Raw genomic sequence first — 26,112 nt, forward strand, 5'->3', positions numbered from 1 at the left:
TGAGAGGGGAGTTGTATGCAGGATGAAGTCGTATTTTCATGAAAACCTATAGCCTGAAGCTGTGTCTAAACACAGCAAACTTTAAAGCATAGATGGGATGCAACCCCTCTGTCATCCAGGCACGTTTATTTAGAAACCTGGTCTTAAACAGTCTGCTAAGGGTTTGCAGTTGCGAAGCAGAACAACATTTTGAACTGGTCTCAACTGTGCCCCTAGGCTGCAAGCAAGTGCGTAGCAGGGTTAGTGCCCTGGTAACACGAGGCAGTGCTGAAGTAGAGACTTTGCAACCTGTTGCCCCCAAGGGAGGGCAATTCAGCTTTCAAAAGCTTAAGGGACCATGGGTTCACAGTGGCACAAACAGCCAGCTTCTGCCTAGCACCCCTCTTGCCTTGGGTTTCCCCCTGTTTGGGCTGGCGCTGCATTCAGCCTGGTGCAAGGTCCCACGTTGGTGGGGTGGTAGAGCGTGGCTGAAGGGTCAGCCCGCTCTGAAGTGCTGAGTCAAGCCTTGCACGGGATGCCATGTCCCACGGTGTCCCTGGAGAGGGGGCTTGGAGCATAATGTGCATCTGCATGAATGGCGAGAGGCATCTTTCTCTCTCAAGGTCGTGGTTGTCTCTGTGAAACCAAATCCTTGTTGCTTTAGCCTTGCCCTCAGGTCCCTGGAGAAATCCCTTGTGCATTGCTGTGCAGGTGGTCCCAGCGCCCCTCACCAGCAACGGAGCTGGGAAGGCTGCCTGTGCTTGCTTTTGGGGGGGATTTATTTCTTGGGCTCTTAATTGCATTGCTGTTGATCCATTTGCTCCTTAGCAATGACAACACCTTGACAATTACTTCCTTTTACTTGCTCCAAGTAGCTCCAGTTGTTGAAGTTCCTTTTTTCTTTATCCTCCTGCTGATCTGAACTTGCATCCTCCTCTGCCTACCTGGCACCTGGAAGAGGGAGCTAAGTAAATATGGCATGCCAAGACTTAATAAGGCAGGTAGCTTTCAATTGGCTTTGCAATGCCTTTGTTACAGTAGTGTGGCCAAAAGAACAACAACAACAAAAGCAAATAACATTCTTCATTTGCTAATGAGTTTCTGAGGATCGAAACAGCGCAGGATGTGAAGTAGCCAGATAATAGGTGCTTTAAATTCATATGGGCTGCCCATAGCTTTTATTTTAGAGGGCTTAGGCTGCAAGATTGAGTACAAAATTGCTAACTCAGAACGACTTGCTGAAGATGAAACGCTTTCCTGAAATGCGGTATTAAATCATGCAGGTTGCTTGCTGCAGTTCCCTTCCTAGTATTTTACCTTCCAAATAGGAAAAGCAAAAGCCCTTCTGCAGTTTCTAGGGTGAATATTTGAGATGTCTAGAAAAGGAGATTATTCTTTTTGTCTTGGATGGGGCAGCATCTGTATTGACAAGCTTAAACCCCAGCTGAGCAGGTGGTAGGCGAGGTGCTGGGTGGTGGGTGAGGCGCTGGCTGTCAGCGCTTGCGTTAGAGCAATAGGTGCGTGTCTGTGCCTGGGCTGGCTGCCTTAGGGCCCTTCCAGGAGGGGATGGGGACAGGAGCAGGAAATCCCAGCTGTGGGGGAGTCTGGATCGGTTCTGCTGAAGGGAGTTTGCTGCTGTATGCAATTCCTAAATCATTAAAATCCTAAAGCGCTTGCTGCTTCAACAGTGATAAAAATATCAAATTAATTAAAAGCACTGAGGAAAAAATCAGGGCAGCCAGTGAGTGACGAGAAGCAGAGTTTTTATCAGCTCATCCATAAGAGCGCTGCTGGGGGTAATGGCTCCTGGCCCTATGGCAGCAGATTTACCACTGATTTCAGTGGGGGCAAGGTGATAGTTCCAGCGCAGCGATGCCACGCCATACATCTGGAGACTGCTCTGCTCATCTCTACAGTAACATGGTTTTGGTAATTTGATTTGCCTTCCTGCTGCTAAACGCCAGACAGCCGGGGCGCGGGGGGGATTGCCTGGCTCTGTTCTGCAGAAGGCAGTGGCTGGGACTGCACAGCCGGCTTTGCTCTGGTGGGGTGTCTGAGTGTCCCCCGTGTGCAGCTCCCGATGCCGCCTGCCTGGGGTGGGTGTGCTAACCAGGCACGCCGTCACTTACTCCTCTAGAACAGACCTTACAGAGGGGTGTGATTACGGCATCAGCCAGAGCTGTCTCCTGTGCCCCCTGAGGCTGGGTGAGATGTAAAGGGAAACGGAGTTCAGACACAGGAAGAACTAACACCCTTTAATTCTAGCGCAGAGGTGGCATAGGCTGCTGAGGGCAGGGGTGGAACTGTTAGCGCTTTTAGGTACTTGTGAAACCTCTCGCAAAAACAGTTTGGGTCTGGAGCTGAGCCAGCTCTGGTGTGGGGAGATGGATCAGGTGGCTTTTGAAGGGTGCGTGTCCCCAGCCTTGGCCCTATAACGCTGTGAGAAGGGGCAGGAAATACAGCCGTACCCTGCACTGCCCTGACGCTGCCGCAATTACCGTGTCCAGCTTGTGAAGTATTTCACCGAAGACTGACCGTTGACTATGCATGTGGTGAAGTCCTTTTGAAAGTGTACCTGAGCATCCCCTGCCAAGCTTCAACGAGGTCGCCGCGTTGCTGGCACTGGAGTTAGTGCTGTGGCACAGCTGGGTTCTCAGTGGTGCTTCCAATAGTCCGCAGTGGCGATCGAAGCAGGTTGCGTTAGTGCTGTGATCCCTTGCGTGAAGAGACTGTTCTGGTGTCTCAGAATCAAAGCATCAGATAATTGTGGTGCTTCCAGCTTGCTGCAAAAGCAGGTGAATCAATGGGGTTGTTTCTCCTTTGCAAGTTAACGACCCTGTGCAAGTCATGCTACTGGAATGAAAGCTCATGAAGGTAAAAAGTACTGTTGCGTTACTGAATGATACTGCTACAGCCATAGAAAACAGCAGTTTTCCTTCTGCCGTGGGGAAAGTACTAAAAGCATTGTGCTGAGATTGTTTCTTTCCCCGCAGGATTATTTCCACGAGCTCATCTGCATCACAGAAAGGGGAGAAGTTTGTTGTGCCTCTCCGAGCTATAGGTGCCCGAGCTATCCTGGACTTCCCCGACCAGGTGAACTTCTCAGCCTGTCCAGTCAAGTACAGCACCCAGAAAACACTGCTGGTTCGCAACATCGGTAACGGGGCGGCCCGCTACTGCATCAGCCCTCAGAGGTAGGGAGCTCATCTCTTTTTGTGCAAAACACTGTTGTGTGATAATACAGTTGGTAAACAGCGACAAAAAGGAGCCAGAGCGTGTGAGCTGCTGTACTGCTGCCGTGGCTGGAAATGGGCAGGGCACGTGGGGTTTGCTGTTGATTATAGTGTTTGAAGCATGGCGCAGCCTCTGCTAAAACTCTGCAAGCTGCAGAGTGGAGTTTTATAGTGCAACGGTGTCTTCAGTGCACAGTCGTGCAAGACTGATTCTGTTAGATTGAACGAGCAAATGTAGGAAGGCAGCTGGACTGCCCTCGGGCTGTGTAAGATCCTGCGTGGCAGACGACAGCTCTAGGAGCTCAGTTCCTGAAGACCAAAGGCAGTGTTAAGAAATGGGCAAGCTCTGAGCTGGTGGAAGAGACATTTAAGAATTTATCATCAGCTTTACCAGCAGTTTGTCTATAGTAGCAAGTGCAATCAGAGATGATAGATCAAAGCAACTGGTATTGAGACCCTGACAAAAACCCTGTGGGGTCCAGAACCTGGTTTTCCAGTAGGTTTGATCTGGTCCCTGGGATCCACTATTCTTCATTAGAATGAGCTCTTAAGTGGAGATGAGCTGGCAGCGGCTTCAAACCTGCACTTTAGCCCCAAAGCAGAATGCCGATGGGCGCACAGGCAAAAGGTGCAGCAAATACCTGGTGCGTGGGTTGGGAGCCTTTTCTAGAGCTTTGTCTCTCTCAGATCTCCTGGAAAGTGCTCTAGCATGCTGTAGTAGCTACCAGCAACCCCCTTGATCTTCAGTACCTTCTGAAATGGTTATGTGGCCCTATTGGCCAAATATACCCATTCCCTGGGAGGCCACAAGCACGTGGTATTTCGGCAGTCTCCTGGTCAAGCGCCTGATGTGTGCTGTGTCGTGGACAGCCTGTACTGTTCCTCTTGGTCTGAGAAGACAGTCACTGGTTTTCCAGTTTGCTGAACTGGAGAGGGTAATGCGTTTTGGAAACTGCACCTGCAAGGAAACCACTTCAGCTGGCTGGTAGTTAGCTCCGTGTTGCTTGGTCCCAGAGGTTTTGGTGTAGGAGCTGAGGTCCAGAATGCAGCAAAGACGTGCCGTCTGCCTTAGTGCACCTGAGTTGCTTCGGTTTCTTCCCCAGGAAAACAGGGGTCGAGAGAAGGCTCTTTGCTCTTTCTCCTGGGAAATGCGAAGGTCCAAGAGGCTTCTACCAAAGCCTGGCAAGGCTGTTGAAGCAGGCTTCCAGGATGCTGTTCAAGCAGGCTGCTTCTTTTCACTGTGGAAATACATAGGCAGGAACTTGTAAATCCCTGTACAGCTTCCCTCTGGGATTTCCAGATCTACTTGTCACCACCAAAACAAGTACCCAGTCGTGTGTAGCATCTCTTGGCAATGTCCTTGCCAACTGTTCTATCGCGTGATACGGCGTACGTTGAATCCTGCTTGATCTGGATTTTATGCTGAACTTCACCAATTGAATGTTTCAGTCCTGACTTGCAACAAAGGGATGGGAAGCGTTACGAAAGCTTTATTTCAAACTACACAAGAAAGTACAATTCTGAATAACTGGATTGCGTGTGCGCAGAGATCAAAAGCTGGTAAGATTTCCCATGTCAGCCAAAGGCATCAGTCATCTCTTCCATTTCGTTATGAACTTTTGAAAGCCAGTCTGAAATTTCAAACTGATGATCTTTGAATATAAGCAGCGTTTTATTCTAATTAGGTCGCCCCCACTTTCATTCAGATTTCTTTTTTAAATACTCTGAGGTTCCTGTCTTTCTGCTCTTTTATTTTTTTTTGCTTTAAGTGTTCAGCGAAATGTCATAATGAATTCCTCATTGGGAACTTTCTTAAAGGTTGAGTTCCTCTAATGCCTGTCTGTCTACCATCTGCCTATATATATGCACAGATGTATAAGAAATAATATGAGAAATTTGGGGAACACGTGAAATGGAATTGGGCTGCTGGAGAAGATAAAATCCTAGAATAACTTTGGAAGAGACCTCTGGAGATCATGTGAGCAAACACAGTGCTCAAAGCAAGACCAGTGTCAAAGTTTGATCAGGTGTGCACTCAACACGAAAAGTAAGACCAAGTGATACCAGCCTTCGTCTTTCCTTCTCAAGGCTGTGCAAAGCCTTGAGATCCCAGCATCTCCCTGTATGTGCTGTGCTCCAGCCCCTAAGCTCCTCTTCTGTAGAAAGGCTTTCGTGCCCACCAGCCTGCACTGCCAGGGATTCTTCCATCCCAAATACAGGTTTTTGCATTTTCCATCCCTCGGCTGCATGCGGTTCTGCTGTGTCCCCTGAATAGCAGCCCAGCCCTCCAGTATCTCGACTGTACTCCCCCAAGCTTGTATCCTCCACTCAAAATCCGAGTGCTCCCCACTCTTGACCAGGTCACCACGTCCCCTTGCAGCCTGGGAGCAGAACAACCACGTTCTCCCTGTGCGATGAGGCCATGGTGTGCCAGGAGTGGTTTCTCCAGCCAGTGCTGGGGACTGCGCTGGGTGACAGTGGGTTCCTTGCTGCTTGTGCTGTGAGAAGTTGCTCAGGTGCCTGCCCCGAGGTCCCAGGTGAGCTCAGTGGCTCCAGCAGCCCCAGCAGAAAAGAACTGGCCTCCCAGCTGGCATGACAAGTTGGCTGGAGAGTCTCACCAATACACTGCTCCACAGGCAAGTAGGTCATTAGCTGTTAATTGTCTTTGAACAACTCTACTTACAGAGGCTTTCGCGGGAGAGACCGTTTTCCTCCTCATGTCAGGGGATTAATTTCCCTGCGTTAGAGGCTGTGACCAAGGCTGCATCATTATTAACGACAGGGGAAGTTTTTAGTTTAATGTCATTGCATTCTTTTGAATGACTCCCGTAATGATTGTTCAGCATCACAAACACTTAAACCTGTGCTTTGGACATTAATGCGTGATGTTTCCTGTCCTGGAGAGCTTAATGTGTAGATACGAGACGCAGTATTTAAGAGTTATGGCATAGGTGGTAGGAGTGCCAGCCTTACAGACTTACATTCAGGACTGTTTTAGTCTCTTCCTATTTAGTGGAGAACTGAAGCAGCTTTAGTGTGTGCTTAACTTTTGCTGAGTACGGATGTAGTGTTGTGTTAAAGCCAACATCAATATCACATAATAGTTTTGTGTGCCGCTATGTGTAAGCATGCGTGCACGTGAGAGGGGGAGGAGGCTTAGTGGAGTAGAAGGGAATGAGAGATCAAAGTTTGTGGACCATCAGCTGGCCTCTGTGTCCTTCATTCTCTCTCTGCACAACTGAGACTTCTGGCCTGGGCGAATTCAGGCTCTTGCCCCTTTGCAAGGCAGCCGCAGGCGCCACAGTTTCCTAGTCCAATGCGCTGCTCGTATCACTTCTCTCTGCCTCCTTTCTCAAAATTCCCTTGGCATCAAGTGTAACCTACCAGCTTTCACCTTCAGTGCATTTTTCAGCCCATCTCCAATGCTAACCTTTCCTCTCGGTCAGTACTGCGAGCTCTGCTCTTGCAGCGGGTCACTTCATAAGGACATTCCTTGCCTCTTACAACTTTATCTAAGGACTTGTATGGTGTATTTTACTCCACGGCAGAGCTCTCAAATGAATCCACGGGGCCAATTCAGCATCCTTCTGCTGTTGCTTGTTCAGAACTCTCCCTTGCCGTGGTATCTACCAGAAAACATGGACACGTTTTGACTCCTCTTTCGTAAAGGGTGTGTGTGTGTGTGTGTCGTAAAGGGTGTGTGTGTGTGTGTGTGTGTGGGAACCCTGACACCAAAGCACTCCCCATTATGCAGCTTGGCTCTGTGCCTGTCCTCCCCCTGCATGCCCATACCCAGCTGTTCACTGCATAGTGTAGTAATAAAAAAAAATAACAATAGTATAAATATAAAAAGTCTTTTCCTGCCGTTCTCATTGTTAAGGCTGGTTAGTGAGTTTCTTCTCCACGGCATTCATGGAGATAAATGTCATTCCAGTACATTTCAGTTGAAAATGGTGCCTGGAAGCAGATCTCAGTGCAGCACTGCCTTTTCCTGACGTTACACTGTGCTGTGCTGTGCTATGGGTTAGAGAGGATCTGTCTGAGAAGGTCCATTTAGGAATGTCCCATCAAGCTCTGGAAGCTCAGGAAATGATCCTACATGGCACAGTGCCAGGAGCCGCCTTGCATCCCTCCCTGCAGTACCCATTATACTACATGGAGGTGTGGGGCTGGAGAGTTACCATGGGATGTACAGGGATGTGACAACAGAGCCTACGTGCAGGGAAAGAGGGAAAGAGAGAGCTTGTGAGATGCTGGCTCTGTGCAGGATTTTTTCAGTATGGAGATGGAGTCTTGGATGCTTTGACCTAACAGACTGTGTTTACTGGAGTGGTTACAGTGCTCGACTTTGGCTTTTATACCATTACCAAAAAATTACGTATGCCAAGATTAAGTGATCTTTGGGGGTTTTTTCCTGCAATAGGTCTTAGTTGACAGAGGGGGCAATTCAATCACCAGTAATTTTACTGTCGGTCTTGGGGTTGGAGGCAGCTTTTAATGAAATCAATTCTCACAAACTCAGATGATTTTATAATGCAAATTAAGGCACCAGAGGAGTAAAGGGGTTTTGGTTGTAGAAGAGAAACATACCATGGGACGAAGTATGTTGCAGCCTCGTTGCACGCTGCACTGACTAAACGTATGGTTCCAGGAGGAAAGGCAGCGCGGTAGTCGGGAAAGCCTGAGCCACAGAACTGTCAGCGTTGTTCACTTGTCAGTTGGTTGCTAAATTGTCAGGAGTATTTTGCCTGTGGTATCCTCATGGGATTTAACTTTTGCCCAGCTTGGGGAGCTGATGCCTGGTGAAAGCAAGCAAGATGTAAACGCCAAGACAGATCACAATGAAATTGCTTACTAATCTGGTGTTGTTCCCTTTCTGAAGGGCAATTACGGGCAAGATCTCAGCAGGTTCTGCTGGGAAGGTCTCCCTCAGATTGGTGCGGCTAGATGAGTTTATACAAGCTGGGGATTGCAAGGCACCGTTGGGAGATCTGGACCTGTGAAAGTTTAGATGTTGTACAACAAAGCAAACGTACAAATGGACGTAGTTGAAAAGCATGTCAGAAGAAGAGCTATTAATAAACCTCCAAACCTTATCTTTCCTGTTTTGTCAGGAGCAGTAGTTATTCATTACAAGGGTAGATCTAACAGGACAAGAATTACCGTAAAGAACAGCTCACAATTAATGGCTAAAAGGCCAAAGTTTAGCCTGCCAGCTTCATCTGTTGGCAGTGGTTTTCATGTGGCTATTAGTGTGTCAGGGACGTTTCCTTAGCATCTCTTATCTGTAGGCTGCAGGGAACAGCTTAGTGATGTGGACTGAAGTTCAGAGTTCAGGTGAAGCACGGACCTTACATCCCTCTGGGTCTTGGAGAAGCAGGTCTACGTGAGGGATACCAAGCTCCTGCTACATCAGGAACCAAGTTGTCCTGTGGGTACAGCGTGGGGTGGGAGGCAGGAGGTGCGGTGTCTGACTTGTGCTCTGTTTCTCAGTCCTGAGAATGAGTCCTGACCTCGGTGGGATCCTCTTCTCTGGTAATTTGAAGATGTGAAGGTATCTACTTTCTCGGGCATCCCCTGAAGTCATCCTCAGGAGTGTCATTCCCATCCCAGCTATCTGAGGGCAGGGGTATGCAGACATGGGGATGGAGTAGGAAGGGCATGGGATGGGAGGTAGTGCTGAAGTGTGGCCCTTAACCGGCAGCTTTTCTGTTCTGGCAATGTTTCTGGTAAAAACAACAAACTAAAAGAGGTGGGGGGGAATTTTTCTGTGCCTTTCCCACAGCAGGCAGTGATCCCCGCCAAGCACCAGCAGAGCCCTGCCCAGTATAACCAGGCACAACCCCCAGCGCAGGTGCAGGGCCATGTAGAGCAGCCCGGTTCTGAGGCTGGCGGCGCCTTGGCTTTCCTCCTCCCTCTCAAAAGCCTCAGGTCCAGCACGTGAACATTGCGGGCCCAATGCTTCCCCATTAGTCACTGGCGATGTTCTTGCTAGTCGTGATGGGAGCAGGTCAGGCCCCCAATTGCATCAGTGTCTCCTTAATGAGCAGGAACTCCAGCAGTTTCATCAGCTGTCACTGCTTCCATGAGCGAAGCTCAGCTTGCGCATGGCTCCATTTTTTCTCATTATTTCTGTGGGCTGCACTCCCCAATCACTGTAAAACTCTGCAGAAAATATTTTTAAGGTGACAAATTGACCACCAGCAAAGCACTAAATCCAATAACTTGCTTTCTAAGTGAGGCTGTACAAGAGCCACAAAGCCCAGCTGCTGTTATGCAGAAACACGTTGCATCTGACTTTTCCCTGAGCATTAAAGGACTGAATTATGTGTCTGTCAGCTGAGAGCTGTTTACCTGGCGACAAATCATAATTGCTCTTGTTAAATCTAAAGTACACCGGCACATTTTCATACTATTTCCCACACATTGCACAGAATTTCTCTAGTAGGCCAAGCAAACAGTTACCAAGCCTGGATTACAACCCAGAGCCCCAGACTGCATTGCTTGTGAATACGCAGAAAACCTCCTGTTGAAGGTGCCTTGATATGCTCCTGCTAGCGGTGCTTCATTTAGCTAGAGATTTAATTGTTCAGGCTGTAAATGGGATACTCCTTTTGTGTCTTGTTTTCTTGTTTCTGTATCACTCTAATCTGCCTTTGCACTCGTACAGATTTTTCTTTGCTTAGAACAGCTTTCATTGAAATGCTGATAAAATGTGCCCTTTCTGAGGCAAACCCAGGATGCTTTCAAGGTAAAAAAAAAAAAAAAAAGAAAGATAGATTAATTCTGCCATTAAAGTCTAATTATTCTCCGGTCATTCAAGAATAAACTTCTGTTCTCCCTGTCTGATTTCCAGGCTGTAATCTCACTGGGGCAGGTATTGCCTTGACATTTGCATCTCTTGAGGTTTATAGGTGGCAGGAAAAGACGGATTCCTGAGGAACTCAGTGTCAAGTTGTGCATGCAAATAACTCTTGCCATCTCCGTGCCCTTCAAAAACCCTCCTCCGATCGTATCGCTAGCAGTCAGACTCTTGAGCCTTGCTGCAGAAAACTGGATGCAGGGTATGGGGGAGACGAGGTCATTTTATCGCTTAGGATCTTCTGAGGGCTGGAGCTCTTCAGGAGTTGGGTCGGTGGCTCAGTTCCTGGCCCTGTATGTTCTCTTTTTCTGCTGCTGACTGTGGTTTCTTGGCCCCTTGCTAATACAGGTGAGCTGGAGTGAGCTGGACGGCAGAAGGAACGTAGTCCCCAAAGGTCCCACAATAATCCTGATGTGCCTCTCCGTGTTGCAGCCCTTTCTCTGTTGATCCCTCCGCTGGGACTCTTGGGATTGGCGATGCCATGCAAGTAACGGTGGACTTCCACCCAGAGAAGACTGGTGATTATTCCAGGCCCCTGACAGTTCACTATGACACAGGTAAGGTCTGGGCACTGCATGGTGCCCAGTCTCTGCGTCCTTCAAAACAGAGACCTTTCAAAGCAGAAAAATGTTAAGCTTGCTTTGCAGACTACTTCTAAAACCTTTTCTTTCAAAACCTCTGTATGTTTCGGTGCTTAAGTGAGCAGGTAAGGGGCAAAGGCTGCGTGTGCCCTCGTTCTGTGTGGCTGTGTGCCGGTCTCTCCCTGGGGGATGCTGGTGTCGGCTGGGTGCTCTCCACCCAGCACCCCCCATGACTGCCATCTGCCATCATTCCCTGTTGTCCCGGTCACCTTAATTGCCTCTCCAGGTGTATCTCCCCTGTCCCGGCTTTGCCTCAAAGAAAAGTGACAAATAGTTGGTGTTTAGGGGGCTTTTAAAGTGCATCCCCTCAAGCAGGAATGAGGTTTTTTGGAATCCGGTTTTGCTGGGAGTTGCTGAGTCGGAGGCGGGAGGAACCTTGATTCTCCGTTACGGTGTGCATATGCACGTGTGAAGCTTCATTCCTTGGCGGTGCTATGTTTGAAGCGCAACGTGGGAATGCGTGCCTCTGTCAGACTCGCTCCAATGCCGCTGTCTCTTACACATCTGTCCCCTGCACTGCTTCTACGTTGTTTTGCCGCAGAGCCTTGTTCTTTCTTTTTGCCTTCTCCCACAGCTCACGACATCAGGACTAATGCAGCCAGGACTTGAGGGCTCTTGGGATTTGGCAGGAAGAGCTCGCTGCCTCCCGAGATAGGTGTAACATTTATATTAGGCTAGGAGAAGCTGAGGTCAGGCCACAGAAACACCATCAGCTTTACGCTTCACTGAAGAGTAAGCGGGGAATATCTTTAGGAAAAGGCGCCATGTTAGAATGCTTCTGTCGGCCTTGGCTCAGCAGGGGTATGTTGTGGTGCCGAACGAGGCGCTTCCTCAGTTGCGTGAAGGCACTTGGCGTGTGTTTCCTCTCGCCTGAGAGGGAGGTTTGGTTTGTCCCTGTTCCTCAGCGTTGGTCCTTGGAAGTGTGGTGTCCTAACCGAGGGGATACTGTGTGCTGCTTTAGCCCGGCAAAGAGCATTTTAGTTGTCTTGGGTTTGTGGAAGTTACAAATGCTCCTGTATCTTCCAAACACTTATGTAGCCTCACGACTTATTTCAGCTTTGTCTAATGTTTTCCAGTTATTGACATATTCACGGAGAATGGTTGATGCTCACTCAGAGGAGCTTATTGTTTTGGGTAACAGTTTCTAGGACGGGTGACTGAAATATCAGCTAGGGAAGCACAAAAACGTGCCTTATTTGTATGCCTATACAGAATCTATAGGATAAAATTCAGAGGGCTAGAATTTCTCTGGGGCAGATGAGCAGTGACAGTGGAGATTAGGGCCGTAGGGTTTATACTTTGTGACGGAACAGAGTGAGCGAATAATTAGGGCCAGGATCTTCGTGGCTTGCTTTGAAAAACCTGAGAGTCTTGTTCTTACTGAAACAGCTGGTTCCCCCATAGTCAATCTTTGCAAAAGTCATTTGTGTGGGTAGGCCACGGGGATAAACTCTCTGCTGGCTCCGAGATGGGTGTTTTCCCAGGAACACGTGCAGCTCCCTGGGAGATGAACCCAGGATTTCATTCCTGCCTGCCAGTACAATGTTGCAGTTATTTTGAAATAAACTACAAATTGCGAAGGAGAGCAAGGGGATAATGAAGGGATTATCTCTCTAGCTTTGAAGCGTACAGGTGAGTGAAAGGCTGCTGAGATGAATTGCTAAAGTGAAGCAGAAACGTGTAATCAATCAGTCTTTCGAGGTGTGGTGCAGAGCTTATTGCAGGAGTAGTGCAGAGCACCAGACAGCGTTCCCTGACCTCGCGTGGCGAGCCCTGGCTAATGTGTCCGGCACCACGGCAGGCTCCCTGTGACGCGCGTACAGAAAGCAGCCGGGTTGCTCTTTCAGAGCCACCAACAGAGTGTTTATTAAGAAACAGAAGTGCTAAGAGCAAAACAGCAGTTTAAGGTGTTGGGAGGCGTTTCCCTCGCTTGGCTGTGTATCAGTACTGACTTGCTCGCAGGCAGCAGTCGTTCTCAATGGATCACACCCTTCTTAGGGTGACTTACGCAGGATCAGGTGAACGTTGCTTAAATTTCTGCTGAAGCTGGGTCAGATCTGTCCCTAGCATTGCTTAAGCAAGCATGGAGCTCTTCCATGTGAACAAGTCACAATTTTTCCCTTAGCGTATGATTTGGTTGATTTAAATTGTGTGTCTTTTGGGCTGGTTAGGAGCACAGGTACTGTCCCCTGGATAGACTGTGTGTGTGGTGGCGGTTCTGTTGCTACAAATTTATGGATGAGTGTGGAGAAAATGTTTGCTGCTATGAGCGTAATGATTTACAATGAAAACTTGTCCTTCAGTGCTTTACATGCCTAAACTCCTCCTTTTCGCCTGTGTACATGTGTCTGGGTGTGAAAAATCCCAGCTCGTACTGAAATGAGGGTGACTTGGGATGTTCTGGGCTCCAGCATATCCCTGTCCAGCACCTTAACATCAGATTATGGTACTTGAAAGGGTTTCTGAAACCTGCGTGCGAAGCACTCGTACAGCTTTGGAAAAGGTTTCAATACCACTGAAAGTCCTGTCGGTCACTTGGCCTTTCCCAGATGACGTTCAGCCCACCCTGTGTGGACCGTGTGGATGTGGGAAAATAAGTTTATGGAGGTAAGTCCTAGTCTCAACCAATCCAGTATTCATAAAGTTTCGATATTCTTTCAGCTGTCAAGTCCTGCTCAAGTGAGATGATGCCCAAGCTGCTTGCCCTGAGTGCTGCTGATTGTACACCAAACCCAGTTTGCTGCAGTAACAACATTTATTGCAACCTGGCAGCGTAGCACCAGCTTGGTGTGGGAAGGTGAGCTTTGCTCAGGGACACGTGGCTGAGGAGACGCATGACGGGTTCCCAGAGGTGTGCCAGAGGTGCAAAGCAAATCCACCAGTCCAATGCCATCCAAAACAATAACGTCTACGGCAGGTGCTCCATGCAGGTGAAGAAGGCTGCCAGAGACAGGAGGTGCCGGCGAGATGCTTGGAGTTGTGGAAGGAGAATTGCTTCTCTACTCAGAGCTCCCTAAATGCTGACTCACATTAGGCTCCTGTCTCCAACGAGTACTAGTATAGTATGATGGGTGGTCTTCAAGGTGTAGGACCAGATCCTGTGCCTGTATGTGGGTGCCTCCAGTGCCCACTGGCCCTTGTGGCAAGGCGCTACAACACGCTTCTAGCCCAGGGGATCTGTGGTGCGGTATTGAAATTCCTCTGTGCAGTTTTTCCCCATCGGTTGCTGCATCCCTTGGCATCTCTTTGTCAGCACAGAAAACTTCAGTAATTAGCAAAGCACCACTGAGCTTGTGCGTGGCCGACGGACGCTATGTATTGAGATGCTTTTATTGCTGTCAGTAATAAAAGTAGTGATGCGGATGGCTCTCTTTCAGTAGCTCTGTGAGTCTAATGCAGAAGCAAAAGCCTGGGGCAGGATCTCACCCTCTTTGAGGGGGGAGATCAGAACCCATACCCATAGGAGTATTTTAGGAGACAGCACACCCAAGAGGAGGCAGCCCTCAAGCAGAACTGCCTATTCCATTACTCTTCTGTCTCCCCTTGGTTCAGAGCCCCAAAAAGCGGTTTCCCCAGAAGAGAGGTAACGTGTGTGGCTCAGGAGTAGTTCTCGGTGGTTTTAGTCCTGCTGGAAGCCTCCAGCCTTGTGCTAAAAGCCTGCTGAGGAACCGTCTAGGTGTTTGGCAGATGAATACCCTGTTTTCCCTCAACTTCCCACACAGCTTGCAGGAGGGCTGACAGCTGCTGAGCAGGAGCTGTGCTAAAGCAAATCTTGGCTTGTTTGCTGTGGATGGCAGACCCAGGCTCAGAGCATCCTTTGTGGTTCTGCACACCCAGGGCACAGATGGGAGAGTTCAGCCTCGGCTCCTCAATTGCTTACTTCAAGGGCAGGTAGAAAGTGCGAGCAGGGTCTGATTCTGGCTCCGTGGTTGTTAATCAGAGTGAGTTTTCCTGCGCTGGCTCAGTTCCTGTCCCCGTAGGAAGTGGGTGAAGTCATGTCTCCCCTCCTGAGCCCTGGGCAGCAAAACTTGCTCTGTGCCAGATTCAGGTTATTCCTATATGGCAGGAGGGAGCAGCTAAATAGGCTTCTTCAGTGCAGCACGCTGGGAGCTGGATGTGGAGCAGAGCTTGCCTTGCCCTGGGTCAGGGAGGGGTCTGGCTGCCTTGTTCCCCCGCCGCTGAGCTTTGCTGCCTGGCCCTGGAAGCAGGGGGTCCCCAGCACCGTTTCCTCCCCATTGCTGCTTGCTAGGCGTGGGGCAAATGCCAGCAGCCTCGTAGAATCATAGAATGATGGAGGTTGGAAAAGACCTTGAAGATGACCAAGTCCAACTTAACCCCGGATTGCCAAGCCCACCACTAAACTGTGTCCCGAAGCACCACATCTGTGTGTTTGTCAAACGCGTCAGGGGTGGTGATTCCAGCCTGCAGCGTGGAGAAGCAAGCCCTGCCGGAGCCGTCTCCTCCCTGGCAGGCTCCCGCCAGCCCCCCAGTCCCGAAGGCTGGCCAGCAGCTGCTGCTTAGGCTGCCCGCACGCGGGGGGCTGCTGCAGGGGGGTTTGGTACTGAGCACCGGAGAGCTACTGGGATGTGTGGTTTGGGTTGGTCAGTAAGCGTGATGAGCTGGCCTCAGATCTTCCCCTTCCTCTAAGCCAGCACCAACACTTGCACGATAGACAAGATCTCCTTAGGGCAACGTAAGCATAAAAAATAATAACAAAAGAATTTCTTGGGTAGATCTGGAAGAACTGGCTGGGGATCACTGTATTTAGTGCGGCAGCAATGCTCAGGGTGGCAGGGGATGTCAGAAGAGGATCTGGGTCTTCTGCCCTACGCAGGACGGCCTGAGCCACTGCCCTGAGGTGCCTCTGCCCTTCTCGGCCTAACCACAGGCAGCTTCTCTGTGCTGCAGCAGCCTCTGGAGCTGTGAGTGATAACCGCCAGCTTGAGAAAGCACCGAGGTTTCATCACAAATGGGGGAAAATGAGGCATGAGATCACAGGAAAAATCAAGGCATATGAAACACGATTAATTAGGGAGCTGATGTGGAGCTCTTCAGTCACCTGTGGCACGACAGAGAGTTTGGTGTGGTGTGTTAGAGCCATTTGGGTTTGGTGAAGATGACGGTAACTACAGAACCGGGTGTGCTCGGCTGGCAGCAGGGCAAGCACAGCCTGTGCATCTCGGCCGCGGTGGGAAACTGTGGTAGGGGCTGCATCGCGTTGCAAATGGGCCGAGGGGAATTGTCAGGGGCGTTGCTGACTGCTCAGCTCCTGCACAGATCAGCATGGGGTTCCCAGCCGGGAATGTCGGTGTGTTGGGGTGCTGAATCCCTTTCTTCATCTGAAATTGATGCTGGGCTTAGCTGAATCAGCTTACGTTGGTAAATGAGGCCACCTCTGCAAGGGCTTGGCGGTGTGTTAGTGGCCACTGTACACACGCAGGAAGCTCATTAAATCCCAGCCCTACGTGTTTATTGATGTTTGAGGCTGAACGAGTAACGGCAGCACGGATGTGCCATCACCTCTGGGCATCTCAGCTACTCGCAAGAGTAAAACATTACCTTGCTGTGATATTAGTCTGTGGGTTTGTGCAGACTTTGGAGAAGACAACCACCTCTGCATGCCTCTCTTCTCTTTCCTTTAAGAACCCCCTTTCTACCGAAGGTCTTGTCATCTTGCCAGGCTGGCACTACCATCAGTAGCTTCCAGGAACTTGTTTGAAAACAAAATGAAAATCCTATTGACTTAGCCTCTAGATCAAGCCTTTTTCTTTGTCTTTTCTCTCTGCAAACCCATGGATGGATGTGGATAGGCAGCAGGGTTTAGCTGAGGTTCAGCCCTTGCTGTGTTGCGTTTCACGTTCCTGAGATCACTCAGGTTGCTGAGCCCTCGCGGTTTGTGCCGACTCCAGCCGGAGCGGAGGAGGCTCAGGACTTGCCTGAGCAAACCCTCTGCCTCGCTGCATCTTGACCTGAGCTGTGCCTGTGTCGTGCAGGGTACCAGGGTGGGAATGCCAAAACCATTTCTGGTTTTAACCTTGGTCTGGTGTGAGCGTTCACAGCGGCTCTGATGTCGCAGTGTGTTCGGTTCCTATCGAGCTAAATTCACGGCAACAGCCCCATAGCTTCTGGTGGCCACCGCTGTGTGCCACTGCTGGTCAGGTCTGTAGCTCTTCATCGCCGCGCAATTCTCCGATCCTTCAACACCAGGCAGGCTGGTAGTGGCTTCTTACCAGTGCTGGGAGGTGGGGAAACCTTCTGCTTCCCTAAGCAGCAGCCTCTCTTGGCTCCAAAGCTTTACTGTAGTGCGTGAACTGATGTAATTATTTCCGTTTGTGTTTAGTGCTAGCAGATGCAGACAAACTTGTTTTGTTTGGTGATTTTTAAAGATCTTGTTTCCTGTGTTATCCTAAGGTGTAAGCCAGGCTCTGACGCCGTGGTTATTACAAGAGGCTGCTCCAGCTTTTCCTTGGACTGCCAGGCATTTAAGAACTTTGCAAAGGGATTTTCCTTTCTGCTTGCCTCAGGTCGTGGGTGCATGTTGTGCTTTTCTTCCTTCACTTGTGAGAATTCCCAGCAGGATTGGCTAGTTTCTGTTGGACTTTTATGTTCTTGTACGTCTGCTTCAAAGCGAGTGCAGGGTGGCATATACTGTAGGCAAAAAAAGGTGTAAATAGGAGTTGATGCAATTATATGTTGACTTTGCATCTTAATCGTAGCAGTGCTGCAACGGACTGAGGATTGGTAACTAATACGTTATACAAATAATTGGTTATATAGGCTTTTATGGTTCAAATCAATTAGATTGATGGGTGAGTATAATTGCTCTCCAAAGTGTTCCTTTATGTCAGATCAGCTAACAGTTAACAACTGTTTCCTGTCTTTGTTCCCCTTTTCCACAACTGCCTGTAACAAGGATTTTTCTTTATATATACTGTTTTAGATAAGGTTGTTAAATTTCTTGCAAACAGAGTATGGCCTTCGCCCCTCTCTAGGGCCTTCTGTTTCAAAGCCGATGGTCTGTCGCTTTGAGGGTAGAAGAAGAGGAATTAAGTTTGTGCTTCATTTGCTTGATCGTTTTTTTTTTTTTGTTAGTCATGGCTTTATATCTCCCAAACTATGTAACACCCCTTCTGACAACAATGCTGCTAAAGCAACCCGTGGCGTTGACTGCATGAGCACGGCTTGGGGGTGGGTGCTCGGAGGGTTATTTGGAGTTAAAAGTCTCCTTTTGGCTCTTTTGTTCATCCCCAGAAGCAGACTTCCATGTGACGCCGCCTATCCCGTTCTTAGCCTGTGAAGGATTTCTGGGAGAATGTAGTTTTCATCTCTTTGCAGGGCATCCTGGACTGCAGCTTGTCTCTTCTATCATCAGTGGAAATCACTAGTATGTTCTTAGGTGCCATGAACCCTGGATGCGTTTCGGGGCAGAACTGACCATTCATTAGTCTCCTTTCCTGGTGGATCAATCAGCGTTTGCTGAGAAGCAGAAGAGTAGCTTGAAGGGTGATTGATTTATGAAGTGGCGTATTAAGCATGTCTTTGCCAGGTAATCAGAAGGAAGGTTCCTGCCCTGTCTTTCCCCGTGGGCCAAAAGCAATGTTTCAGTGATCAGCAACCCCAGCGTATCATGGCTGTAGTACCAATAATGATTATATATAGCCCACGGCATCCTGGATATGCGGCAGCGCTGTCTTGTGTTATCCAACAGTTTCATTGTCCTTTCAGTCCATTCTGCGAGGCTCCTTCACACTGGGCAGCACAAAGGCTCTGTGCTGGCTCCCAGATATTCCTGCGCTGGAGTATTTCATCCCGTAAGAAAGCCAACAGCCCTTCCTAAGCACGGTGCGGAGGAGGTAATGGGGAATCCTTTGGGTGCTCCATTACAGGAGGATGCACAACAAGGAGCCTGGTGGAAAGCAAGGTGACTCCTAAGTGCAGGAGAGCCGTCTGAAGAGCCTGCGACCTGTCCCGTAGACGCTGTGGCTGGTCATTGCTCTCCATCTCCCTTTTCCTGCCCATCTGTTGTCTCACGGTGGCTTGCAGTGCTCTGGGGTAGCAGATCCTTTCCTTGCGATGGGCTGCATGGGCTCAGAGGGGGCTTTGCTGGGGGCTTTAGCTGTTGACAGCATCAGCTGTGGCAGCAGTGATGATTAGGGTGCCCTGAGCTTTGTTGTAGCCTGGGCAATGGTCCTGTAGAAACCCCTGTGCTGGCAGCAGTTATTTAATGGTGAGGTTTATAAACAAGCTGCTCCTAGGGCTGGAGTAACTAGCACGATGGTTTTAATGATGTCTGAAGGTAGCTCATGAGCACTGCCTCAGAGAAGCACTTAAAAATGACTGTCGCTGCCCTGTGTTTTGCTCTAGTGCTGGAAATAGGAGCGTGGGGACTGACAGGTGGCCTTTGTCAGAGACCCAGCACACTTTGTAGGTGATGCCATTAGCTTCCTGACAGCAAAACAGCTCAGAGCAGCGCTCCTGACTCTGACCGAGGTAGCTCTGTGGGAGGTGCAGCCAAAAGCATATGGTGGGGAGGGCTGGATCCAGCCGCAGGGGACTCCTCTCGCTTTCCAGAGATCGTTAGCCTGGTGAAGTGACTCCCTTCTCCGGTGGTGAAGTGGTACCAGCAGACCTTTGCATGCTGTTTGAAAAACCAGAATATGCTGGTGATGGTGAGGCAGTTGGGTATCGTGATAGTAGCAGGAGCAAAAGAACTGCTCAAAGGGTCGATGTGGAGGTACAATGACACTTCTGAGTGAAGAGCTCGGCTTTCGTTGCTTGCTTGTATTTTCAGTGAAAAAGCAGCAGGACCTGTCTCTTTGAGAAGAGGTGAGAGCCAGGCATAGTTTTCTGACAAACTGGGCAAATTAACTTAAACTTGCTTTCCCTGTTACCCAAATATTCTGAACCTGACTGTCATGCACTCCTAAAAAGGTTTAAAATCCAAATTCAGCGAGGAGGGAGTTACAGGGATAGAGGGAGAATATTACGGTGAGGACGAAAGGCAGCAGAGTGCTGTTTTGTTTCTCTTCAGTCTAATCCATCTGGCTACCAGCTTCCTAATATTTAGAGCAGTAATCGATGGAGGAAGGTACTGGCTGTTGAATGCTGGGAACGCATTCTTCATAAAACCTGAAATTTGTTTTGAAATCTTGTTCAAGGGTTTGCTTAATATTCGGAAAGATATTTTAGCTCTTCTGTAAATTCCCTCTCCTCCTGCACAACAGGCCCCCCAGAGGATGACCCAGTGCTGGGTTTCTTACTTTCAGATAGTTAAAAGTTACCATGATGTGCTGAGATACCGGTGGCCATAGCCATGCAGATGGATGCTGGAATAAAACACGGTGGTGTTCCCGCTGTCTCAGAGAGCATCGCTCAGGAGTGCACAGCGCAAAGCACCTGCTCTACTGCTGTGTAAGAAGCCTCTCTTTTAATTTCAAGTTCAGGTGTTGCTTTGTTCAGGTTGCAGAGTGAGCTGTGTCCTGCTGTCTCTGGGAAATACGTCAAAAGCATGTAAGAATGAGAGAGCTGACAGCCTGTAATAAGATCATCGTGTTGTGTAAGTAACGATAGGGCAGGTACGTCTGGATTCAGTAAATGTGCTTTCATGGCAGCAAAGCATCCCAAAGCACAGACCCACGGACATTACCCCATCAGGTGAAATACCTAGGGCTACATTGCTGGTACAGTACAGAGATTGTTTTGTTGTTGTTTTTTTCTTTTCCTCCAGACTTATATATTAAACCATCAAGAGTCTTAAATAAATGTCACATCTAATTTGGCACCCAGGCCATGAAGCCTGCAGCTGCCCTGGGCCAACCCTGACAGCTCTGCTGTGTCAGTTTATCTGCCTGGCAGAAAGACCTGCTGCTCCCTCCTGACTCGCTGGCGTCTGCACGCTCTCGTCTGTACCGGGAGGTTTGTGGGTTTACACAGTCAGCACGATGCCAGATCCTTCTCTCTGTGGTAGAAGGTGCTCCGGCAAAGCCCTCCAGCCTTCAGAAGCGTCCTCGGTGCCTGCAGCCGGGAGTGTAAGTGCTCTCCAGGAGAGCAGCGGTAGGGGATGCTTAGCAAAGCGTGTAGAAGCAGGCAGTGCATATGCTTTCTCCCTCGTGGGCCTTGGAGGCAGCATTTTTCTGTGCTGGAGGCTTTATTCACGTCTTTGTTTAATCGCTTCTGATGGTTTTACCTTCCAAGCCTTTGTCCAGTTGCTTTGTGGATTTATAGCGATGAGCGCCTGTAGGCACCTATGGCAGTACGTTCCAAAGGAAGGAATATTCCTAGGAAAAGTACTAGAACTACTTTTCTCTCATTTTAACTAATACCATTTCAGGCCCTCGGGTTCCTGTTTTACAACAAATTGTGACAATTTTTTCCTTGTTCACTTTTTCCCAGGCCATTCATACTTCTACAAACCTACCTATCTCCTGTGTGGTTTCTAGGTTGAGGAATCCTGTTCAGTCTTCGTATAGAAGCTGCTCTGTACTTCGGAGAAGGGCAGAAATTTCAAAGGCTTCAGCCTGGTTTTTAAGATCAGAACTATACCCATTGTTTCAAGACCCACCTGGCCATGGGTTTAGACAGCGAGATCATGATAGTTTTCGTGGAGTTCATTTTGCAGTAGTTGAAGATGTCAACATCAGGCTAGACAGGAACTCCTTGACAGCTGGGAAGACCTACATCACGCTGTCAAACCACAGATCCGTGGTCATCCACAATCGGAGTAAAGTCATAGCCCACTCCAGTGGAAGGCTTTTGTTAGTCAAGAAGAGGAGGATCAGGAGAACCTGAGGTTCATTGGGAAGATTCATTTAAGTAAGACACGCTGCCCAAGGGTAAAACTAACGTACGGCCTCAGAGGGATGTTGGTGCTTTTTTGAATGGCGTAGGACAAGTAAACCATCCACGACACCAGGGTGTCCCCCCCTGGGCTTCAGGGTAATGGAGCTCAGTGCTTCCCATTCCGGTTCCATCCATGTTCCAGCTCATGTTTTGGGGAGGAAAGGTTGCATTTCCTCGGAGAGCAAATTCCCATCTGTGGGAGCCCTAAGTCAGTGAGGCCAGGTCCCTGGGCTCGCAGAGGGTCTGTGAGGCTGAGGAAGGTGTCGGCGCTCCTTACCTGGGACTGCGTTGAGCGGTAGCACCTAACAGCTGCAGGCAGCGTACCTGTTGTGATATTCGCTGCAGTTTCTTCCCCTCCAGCTTTGATAAGATGGCAACCTTCTTCAGCCTTCTTGTCCAGTAGTGCGCAGGGCAGGGTGCTTTGCTGGCCCCGAACGTTGAGGCCATCCGGCTGTAGGATGCTGAATTGCCTTGCGCTGTCCCGGCTTCCAGCACAGCGAGGTATCCCTGCCCCTTCTCCGGGGCTCGGAGAGTTCGGAGGTGGAGGGTTCTGCGGGGAAGGCAGGGCAGCACAGGACTTGGAAGTGCCTTGGGGCGTCAGCACCTGTGTCTTCGTGGTGCTGAGAGGTGGGGCAGGCTCTCCACAGGGTGTCTCTGAAGCTTTGAAATTCCGTTTGGGGCAGCAGGGAAACACTTCTAGCCCAAGGGGATGCACTGGAAAAGACACTTAGAAGCTGGGGTGATTTAGGGAGTCCTTGTGTGCCTTCTCAGAGTTGAATGGCTGTAGGTGTATAGGAGTTAGTCTGAACCCAGAGCTGGTCAGGAAACTGCCTTCAGCTGGAGAACTTTTTGAGGGCTTCTGAGCAAATAAAGTTCAGTGTAATTAGGTCAGAAATGCCTTGAAGGCCAAAACTAGTTTTCCACTCTTCTCTGTTTTTAATTGCGCAGTGTGTGACTTCTGTGCAAGATCAGTGTGTTAACAGAAAAAGTCTCATGACCTTCTCTTAGTACGTCCCTGCGCCATTCTTTTAGCATCTCTTCCCACCTGCCTATCTCAGATGGGACCCTGAGTGATCCTCTCTCCCCTCAGAAGCAACCAGGTTTCCCCACAGTTAACTTCAACCCATTTTTTTCCAATGGCACTTGATCTTATGCCAGCTCGTGTTCTGTACTCTGAGCAGAGTGCTTTGTTCTTCCTTACTTGCAGTCTTAGGGGTGGTCATAGCTCCGAGGCCTCTGTGCTGCTGTAGCAGAAGCTTTTGAGATGTCAGAGCAGAGAGGACTTTTACAATGGGAGGAGGCAGTTCAGCACCCTGCGCTTGGCTGTCACCCCAAAAGACCTGGATCATCACAAGGTCTACCCAGGGGTTTGCTCTGTCTCGCTCCTGCAGGACTTTCTGGGATTCAACAATGGAATTATTGTCTGTTGATGAAGGCTTAGTTGAGGGTTGCTCATCTCGGTGCCTGGAAGCCCCGCTCATGCACAGCGCTGTAGGTCAGCCGTGGAAAAACATTTCTCATGACACTCCACAGGGAGCAAGCCAAAGAAAGTATTTTTGGCACTGGTGACAGCATTTGCCCGAGGCTCTGTCTGCGTGCTGCTAGTAATGTCCATGGCTGTGTTTCCTTTCTAAATGTATTGGAATTTAGCTGGGTGGTGATTGCGGTCCTGTTTATACCACGTTGCCCTGATGTGCTGTGTATGGAGCCTTCCCCTCATTGCCCTCGAGTAGTCACCTGCTGGTCCTTGGTGGCCAGGGGACTGGAGCGTGAAGGGGGCACATCCACGTGCCAGCTGGGAAGCAAGTGCTCTGCAGCAGTGCTCCCTTCTCACCTCTCGGTTGCGAGCTTTAAACACTAGAATGATTGCTGCTACAACTACCGAGTGAGGGAGAGGTGACCTGTGTCAAAGCTCTGAGGAGAAGGCCAAAAAGAGAAAAATGTTGAAGTGGTTCAAGGCTGGATGTAAGGGTTTGCATTCAGAGATGCTGGTCCTGCCTTCGTTATTGGGTGATGCTAGGCAAAGTCCCTTCACCTCTCGGGGCCTCTGTCTTCATGCATATAAACCCATTAATTTCACTGAAGTGATGCAATGCCTGAAAGTCCGTGAGTTGGCTTTTCAAATGCTCTGGGATCCTCTGCTGGATGGCAGTGTAGGCAGTGGAGCAGATCTAGTTTGCTTATCCCTGCCAGTCCAAAAGGGAAGGTAAAAAAGAGTGATGCTGGTAACCTGCAGCTGAATCCCAGCTGCTCTCCCCTTGCCAGCGAAGCACTGCAGTGTGTGCTCCTTCATCTTCATCCATCTCCCCGAGCACCTCTACGGGAGGAAAAGCCATCTGAGGGTGTTGGTGGGTTGTCCATTAGTCGTGGCAGTAGCTTTGAGCCAGGAGGCTCTCCTGAGGGCTGCTAGCTTTCAAAAACCTCCTCTTAGCTCGTGAGTGTGGCGTAAAACTACCTGCCATGCCAGCGAACAAGTGATAACCTGATCTGCCTGGGACCCCGTGGCTTGGGGTCAGCCCCTTGCTGAGCTGCTCCTGCTGTTCCTCCCCCAGTGCGTGGCTGCTCCTGCGCTTACGCGACAGTCTCTGCAAATATGTTGTTTATTAAATGATCTGCTTGGTTTGTGTCTCCCCGTGGCTGCAGGTGCTGTCTCAGGCTGCAGAAGCAGGAGGAGAATGAGAGGGATTCTTTTCTCAAGCAGTGTGCAATGGACCCCACGCTCCAAGAACGCCTTTCCCTTCTCTCCCGTGCCTTCCAGAACCAGAGGGCAAAGGTGCGAGAAGACTCTATGCTTTTCTCCAGTGATATTTTTGCCATTGAGCCGGTGGTAAGCAATAGCTGAGAACCTCTCTTCCTCCTCCTCCTCCTCCCTGAATGAGGTCACTTGGCAGATACCCGCGTCAGCGTCTTGATGTGCCGAGAGGGAAGACATGAGGTTTCTAGTGAGGCTGGGAGAGGTTGTTGCAAAAAGCGTTTCTAAACAGTGAGCTCCTGGCAGGCGGTGAGAGCCTGCCTAAAGCTGAGCTCTGCTGCAAGGGCTATAAATTAAGGGCACTTCATAAGTGTCCTTACAGTGTTCAGGGGTACTGATTATTATATATAAGGGCAGGCCTTACACGTAGCGTATGGGGATTAACCATGGGCATTAGTTCACCTATTGAAGAATGAAAAGGTCCTCTATGGAAAGGAGGCCAAGTTCAGCCCGTTTAATCATGGAAAGACCAATCCCTTCATATAATCTGGATTTATACCATGTGTGACTCTCCCTCCCAGCATCGTCTGTGAGCCTGCACGCAAGGCTGGCAGCTTTAAACGAACTTTTTGAGTTTCATTGCAGACTTGGAGAAAACTTTTTGCTTTTGTGTTTGCGCAATCAAAACCTCATGTCCTTCAATGAAACAGAGCCCTGACTGAGTATTTGCATGGTCTGAGATGAAGAATGCCTGCTGCCTGAGCAATGCAAAATCCCTTCTCATCCTGTTGCAAACGCTAGAATAATCCGAGCCTCTTCTTTCTTTTATAGTAGGTGAAACCATTATTTTTTTTTTTTTAAGGAAGGGGATCTTGTTCTCTTCTTGGTTACTCCTGTAGCCCGAATGAGGCTGAGAGCCCCCCATGTGAGCACAGCTGCAGTTTCACACCACTGCAGCTGAGAGCAGCATGATGGGACCAAGAGCCTGTGTCAGAGCAGCGGGGGTATTGCAGAGAGCGGGAGCCGATCGCCTGAGCTGTGCCAGCTGGTTTTGGAGCATGTCCCAGGGCTCCTGCTTCATTACAACTGGGCTAGGTCTCCATAACGAGCTTAACCTGCTCTTGGGCTCCTGAAGTGCATTAGGGTGAGGTCCAGCAGCCTGGCTGCCCGCTGAGTCCTGGTGCTCCGTGTAGCGCTGTACGGACCCAGAGTGTAGCCTGGCCTCAAGTCTTGAGTGGAAACCTTTCCTGAATGGCTGTGTTGATGTTACAGTTTGCTTAGGACTGGGTGTAAGTGGGATACTACAGGAGTCGTTCCCCTCCTGGCTGGTTCAGCATTATCAGTCTTTAGATTTCCATTAATTCCATGATTTATGGAACAATGGGTTTCACATTCATAGTTTTGCTGATGTCTGTCTTCCCCCCTGGCGTACGGGTGTCTTCACATCAAATGTTAGTCTTTTTTCCTATCAAATGTAAGATCTAAAAATCCACTGCTGCTGACTTCCACAACCTTCTCCCCGGTGAGAGTCCCGTAACTTGTAGCGTGGACAGAGACCCTTCTTGCAGCGCCGTGTAAATCTGCTGGAGGGGCCCCACCAGAGCTGGGACCTTGCTGCCTCGGACCTTCTGGCCAAAAGCGGCGGCTGCTCTTCTCACCTATCACCTGTGGTGCCTGGGAGCACCCTATAGAAAGAATCAAACCCTTGGAACAAGTGGCTGGAGGTTAGGAGGCCGCTGGAGGGACGATAGCCTTGGAAAGGCTCTCTGGGCAGGGTGGCTTTGCAGGGTTTGTGCAGCAGCTTTGCTGTGTAAGCGGGCCGTTAGCTGCCAGGGGTTGCTCTCAGTGGAAGCTGCAGCAGGCTAT

At 49.6% G+C, this 26,112-nt stretch overlaps 1 pseudogene; it reads left to right on the forward strand.

The window, feature by feature from the left end:
• The window catches only part of LOC129785156 (hydrocephalus-inducing protein-like), a 91,229-nt pseudogene that overhangs the window by 34,635 nt on the left and 30,482 nt on the right, over positions 1-26,112 (forward strand).

This window comes from Falco peregrinus, chromosome 9 (assembly GCF_023634155.1).
Source record: "Falco peregrinus isolate bFalPer1 chromosome 9, bFalPer1.pri, whole genome shotgun sequence".
NCBI lineage: Eukaryota > Metazoa > Chordata > Aves > Falconiformes > Falconidae > Falco > Falco peregrinus.